Here is a 6,646-nt window from a genome sequence, read left to right as displayed (position 1 = left end):
ATATGGAGTCGCAATGGCCCAGTGGTTAGGGCACCGGACTAGCGGTCGCAGGATCGAGGTTTCGATTCCCAGACCAGGCGTTGTGAGTGTTTATTGAACAAAAACACCTAAAGCTCCACTAGGCTCCGGTGGGGGTGGGGGTGGCGAACCCTGCTGTACTCTTTCACCACAGCTTCCTCTCATTCTTTCTTCCTGTTTCTGTACCTGTATTTCAAAAGGCCAGCCTTGTCACGCTCTGTGTCACGCTGCACCTCCCCGAGAACTACGCTAACGGTACACATCTCTGTAGGGTTCTCAGCTACTTGCACATTAATTTCACGAGCAGGCTGTTCCGTTGATCGGATCAACTGGATCCCACGTCGTCGTAACCGACGGAGTGCTACACTATATATATCATATATAGTGCCACGCTCTCTATATATATATAGAGAGAGATAGATAGATAGATAGATAGATAGATAGATAGATAGATAGATAGATATCGCTGGAATACTATTGATCATACAACTGTTTGGCCATGGCTTACATATATATATGTATATATATATATATGTATATATATGTATGTATGTAGAAGGTTGAAAAGGAACACACGAGTTGATATATATGGTAAAAAAGTCAAGGTGGAAAATGCTAAAATAATTTTATAAAAAACATTTCAGTACCGGTTTCAGTCATTGAGACTTTTTCAACTGTAAGTATGGAAAGCAATTGAATTTTGGAAAAATTAAAAGAAAATAAATGGTATGACAACCTTGACTATTAGGATCGCCTCAAAAAGCTCAGGGCTCAAATTTTATTCTCTGAGTATGAGCATTACATCATTTGTAGTGACGCAGTGCTCATGCTCAGAGAATAAAGTATGAGCATTTCATCATTTACATAATGTGGAAAATATTCCATCAACATTATCTAAATGCTGCCAGCATCAGATTTTTTTTTTAATCACCCAAGGTTTAGAACCGTACACCGCCTACAAATATCGAGCTCATATCACATAACAACATTGTGACAAAATAATTTCATCTTAACTGGTCCTATTTTATTCATCATCTATTCTGAAAGAAATCAAAGACGATTTAGATTCTATAACACTCTAAGAGTGCATGGATAAATTCCTCCTAGAAATACTGGACAAACCATCGACACCTTAATGCAGACAACTCACTATGCGAGTGGGTTAGATGTCCTAAAACAGTACGTAAAAGACTACTTCCAGATGTTGTTATTGAGTTAGATATGGTCTTGGCTAATAATGGCCAAAGCCTAGCAATGTTGACTAAGTTACATGTACTCTTTAAATTAATAAGTTTTGCTTTATTTAATAACTCGAAAATTTCAACGTTCAGCCCTATTATCTGATTATAAGCGTATCAATAAATGTATGTATGTATGTATGTATGTATGTATGTATGTATACGTGTGCGTGTGTGTGTATGCACAAACATACACACACACGCACACACACATACATATCTATATACACATACATATATAACTGCAAATTAATATAAATCTTCTTCCTCATCTCTCCTATACAAATAAAGAGTAATCGACTCACATATGTTACTTAATGCTCTTCTCGGTTCGTCAATTCCTGTCGTCGACGACTTTATATTTCTATTCAAATTACAAAACTGAATGAAATTTAAAGCGACTCGTGTGTCAGCTGTTTATTGTATACAAGTGTTCCTGTGTCGTCAAAAATGCCAACAGTTCTTTTTTTCTTTTACTTGTTTCAATCATTTGATTGCAGCCATGCTGGAGCACTGCCTTTAAGGGTTTTAGTCGAACAAATCGACCCCAGAACTTATTTTTTAAAGCTTTGTACTTATTTTATCGGTTCTTTAGTCTAGCTGCTAAGTAAACGCACCAACGCTGATTGTCAAGTGGTGATGGTGGGGACAAACAAAGACACAAAGACACACACACACACACATAGATATATACATATATATATATATATATATATATATATACGACCTGCTTCTTTCAGTTTCCGTCTACCAAATACACTCACAAGGCTTTAGTCGGCCCGAGGCTATAGAAAACATTTGCTCAAGGTATCACGCAGTGGGACTGAACCCGGAACCATGTAGTTAGTAAGCAAGCTTCTTACCACACAGACACGCCTGCGCCTTTAATCAATGATTAAAAATGGTACATCAGAACAATGGGAGAAACCATTGATAAATGTCAGCAATCGACTAAATATATTTACATAGAAATGAAGCATTTGAAAAGATACACAAATAGAGTTAGGTGGTCAACTGACATATTCCAGGGTGTTAGTTTATCTGTAACATTGCTTGTACACTGGTAGTGAATCCTCTGTCAGCCCTGTTAACAAAATGTCAAAGCTACATACTACTGGAATATGCAAAAGTAATGAAATTAGTACCATGTACATATTTTCTGTTGATGACCTAAAGCAGAGGATCCAGCCGGGGTCCACAGAAGCTTTAAGGGGGTCCACGAGAAAAGAATTGTAATTCGTGGGTCCATATAATAATTTTGTTTACTAGGAGAGGTACCTGTATTTATTGAAATTTTCATGGTTTGTATTTGGAATTTATGTTATGAATATAACGAAATTATTTCATTGTTAATTTTTTTACTAACCTACAAACAAATATTTTATTTCAAAAATTTACAAGTGCATATATGGGGTCAACAGCAAAATAAGGTTGGGAACCCCTGACCTAAAGCTATAATCTGGTAACACGAATAACATCCAGAGACAATTAGAACTACTCACAACATTCTCACGGGACATAAGAATGGAGTTTGGGCAAGATAAACCTTCATATATGATAGTCAAATGAGCATCAATGGCTTGTTTATGATCCCCATTTCTAATGATGAAAACTATAATTATCTCGAAACCGACGAGAATGTTGCATACGTTGGTGCTGTGAGAAAACCAGAATAAGAAAAGAGTACTTCTACAGACTCTGGAAAACATGGAACTCAGTGCTGTCTGCGTTTAAGAAGATCATATCTCAGAATGCTTTTGCAGTGCCAGTGCTAGTACCGACAATTGGGATATTAGATTGGATACTTGACGAGATCTGAGGTCTTAACAAAACGAGAAAGATACTGACTACCACTGACAGCTTCACATCAACAGGAAGACCAATGGATCTGTGTGAGATTAAGAGATGGTGACAGAAGCATATAGTGAATCCAAATAACCTTTGAATGTCGCGTTGTGTTGCTCAAACAACAGCTGCTGAACAGTAAAGAAAGAAATGAGTACATTCCATGCATACTCAAAAGTGAGAGCAACAACATCTTCAGGGTAGGGGAAAAATTCTTGAGCAGGTACTCCAGGAGTACAACTGTTTCATTTGACCGGAAGGAAACTGGACTGGCCTACCCAAACAGAATCTTGGAGAAGTATGTATCATACCACAAAAAGGAATGCATGGGTACATACCCTGTGAGCTAGGGGATAATAACCGCGTCGGCAGAGAGAATAACCTCTCCAGGACCTGTGATAAATGCATTACATCCTATCTAGAAGGATGTCTTCGCTATCCAGGTGCAGGATATAGCTACTAAATACCTGATAAACAAGAGAGATAAAGATATCGCCAAACCGCTACGCTTTGATAGAAACTGTCAGTTATGCTATACCAGAATGGACGACATCACCTATATCATCAGCAAGACATCTGACTGTTCGTCAAAATTGATCTGCAAATCTTTTGAGTCAAAATTTCGTTCATCGCAGACAATGTATGAAACTGTAATTTTAAATGTAAGTATACTAATGGCTTGCTGAAGATAAAACTGGCGCAAGTTTTGTGACAATTTCTATGGATGCTTCGAACCGAAAAGCTGTTGGAATGAGACCTTCCCTTATTCAATAATACATTCCTGGTCAATGAGACAGTTGAGATCTTGATTAGTGGACTTAATTATTGGCAATCACAGGTTGATGGATTTTGTAGAAACAGCAACAACACAAACTTTTGGTGAAGTAAAATGAAAAATCTAGAACAGCATTTTACCAATTAATAACCAAACCTGGAAAGTATCTTGTTGGCATTGGCTGGAGTGCAGATGTTTCGAAGCAGTTGTTGAGGTATTGCCAAATCTTATAGTAAATTATTGTGAAAATTGTGAAATATTTTGAAATATTTTCACAATATTTTCATGCAACGCAGCTGAAAGAATATTAGTTAAATTTTTGCTGGCTTGACATCCCACTTTTGTGCCCAAGAGCACTGCTCAGAAGTGAAAACATAATAGTTTGAAAATGATTTTGGAGAAATGTATTAATGGCTTTTATTTGGGCAGCTCCGTCTGTTCAACAAATCGATTGTGGACTTGAAGAAGGATAACGCCAAAACAGCAGTATTCAAAGTGAAAATACAAAATTCATTTACAAATATAGATTAATGGCTTTGGTGAGAAAAGTTGATTGTGTGTGTGAGTGTGTGTGTGTGTGTGTGTGCGTGTGTGTGTGTGTGTGTGTGTGTGTGTGTGTGTGTGTGTGTGTGTGTGTGTGTGTGTGTGTGTGTGTATGTGTGTAGGATTGACAGAGAAGTGAGTTAAGAGATATTTAGTAGTGTTTAACAATATTTACCAGAGTTTGTCTCAATAATTCGGAAACTAAAGTAAAATTTGTTCTCCGCCGAGAAAGTCAAACGGTACCGAAACATGACCGAAACTGTCTCCTAGCCATTGAGATAATGTTGTCTTTTCTTTATCACATAAATAATTCTGCTTAGGTAATGAATCTAATGTAACTCATGCTCATTAAATTATACAGTACATGTTAACACTAAGTTCTTGTAACAATAGTCTGAATAGAGTCAAATAATACATACAATTTACATGAATGAATACATATACACAAACACGCACTTAACACACACACAAACTAAATACACATATATACGAAATATACGCATGGTTGTATATACGTACATGCATATACACACTTTCACATGCGCAAATGTGTTTGGATGCATGTGTGTGTGTTTGTGCGTGTATATATCTAACTATAGTGATGATGATGATGATGATGATATATATATATATGTATATATAAACAATATATGAGTATATGCATATATATGTACATGTATGTATATACCTTCATCCACATGTACATATAGATACATAACTGGGTACATGACGTGGCAAAAGAACATGGACAAAATGGTAAACAAGGTGCAACAAACAAGCAGGCCACATAGAAACATCCCCATATGTATGTATGTATGTATGTATGTATGTATGTATGTGTGTATGTATCTTTATTGCCCACAGGGGTTAAACACAGAGGGGACAAACAAGGACAAACAAAGGGATTAAGTCGATTACATCGACCCAGTGCGTAACTTATTTAATCGACCCCGAAAGGTTGAACGGCAAAGTCGACCTCAGTGGAATCTGAACTCAGAACGTAACGGCAGACGAAATACCGCTAAGCATTTCGTCCGGCGTGCTAACGATTCTGCCATATGTATGTATGTATGTATGTATGTATGTATGTATGTATGTATGCATGTATGTATGTATGTATGTATAATGTAGGTGAGAAAAGCAACTCGATTAGCCACAAAAAAGCACTTATCTTAATAAGCTGACGAAAGAGAGGGAGCGAGAATGCTACGTACCATAGTGAGACAAGCTCAGAAATGAAGAAATAGTTATATCCATATCATGTGATTTCGAAGTCTGATACGGTGCATCTCAGTTCTCGTCAGAGGAATTTACTGCGGCTAGGGTTAAGTATAACTCGCCTCGTCAACTCAAAGGAAAGATAAGTACTTTTTGTGGCTAATCGAGTCGTTTTTTATTCTTGCTTCTAGCAATGCTGGTACTATTTTGTTCCCTTGCTAATAAATTTTCCTGTAGGTTTTACTTACTCATAGGCCACCTACATTATTTATTGAATACACTTCTACCATTTTGAAATAACGCACACTTTCAACGTTTTTCTCTTTGACTTGACGATGCGAATTTTATTTAACCCTAGGCGCAGTAAGACCCACTGACTTGAACTGAGACGCACTGCATCAGAATTCGAAATCACGTGATGTTGATATATCTGCTACTTAACTTTTGAGTCTGTCTCACAAAGGTACGTAGCTTTTTCGCTCTCTCTCTCTCTCTCTCTCTCTCTCTCTCTCTCTCTCTCTCTCTCTCTCTCTCTCTCTCTCTCTCTCTCTCTCTCTCCCTCTTCGTCAACTTATTAAGATAAGTACTTTTTGTAATTGAGTCGTCTTTGTCTCTTGTTTCTAGCAATGCTGGTGTCATTTTGTACCCTTGTTTATAAATTTTGTATCTCTCTCTATATATATACATATATATATTTATGACAACACAATGATTATTTGTTAGAATAACGTTCAATGATATTAATTGCAGTATTAATCTGATCCTAAACAAGCATTTTAAATTACCTATACAGTAATTAGTATAAATTAATGACTAATTTGATCATTTCTAATACTAAAGTCAATATATATCTGCATACATACACACACATCAATGTGCACAATTGAAACAGCATTAAATTAAAATCGCCATCTGTTTATCGTACACATATGTAGATGCATATATACATAGATACATACACACATACATAAATGAATGTATGTATGTATATATATATATATATATATAT

General features: G+C 36.5%; 1 long non-coding RNA gene across 2 annotated transcripts in view; it reads left to right on the top strand.

Moving 5' to 3' along the window:
• LOC106878621 (uncharacterized) overlaps positions 1-6,646 on the top strand; it is a 53,542-nt gene that overhangs the window by 18,272 nt on the left and 28,624 nt on the right. For both annotated transcript variants that reach the window (XR_001410522.2, XR_001410521.2), the window contains exon 2: positions 5,996-6,100. This is a non-coding gene — a long non-coding RNA (uncharacterized LOC106878621). The remainder of the gene's footprint in view (positions 1-5,995; positions 6,101-6,646) is intronic.

This window comes from Octopus bimaculoides, chromosome 6 (assembly GCF_001194135.2).
Source record: "Octopus bimaculoides isolate UCB-OBI-ISO-001 chromosome 6, ASM119413v2, whole genome shotgun sequence".
In the NCBI taxonomy this organism is placed as follows: domain Eukaryota; kingdom Metazoa; phylum Mollusca; class Cephalopoda; order Octopoda; family Octopodidae; genus Octopus; species Octopus bimaculoides.
The sequence above is the reverse complement of the archived record's forward strand: the minus strand, read 5'-3'. Positions and strand labels throughout refer to the sequence as shown.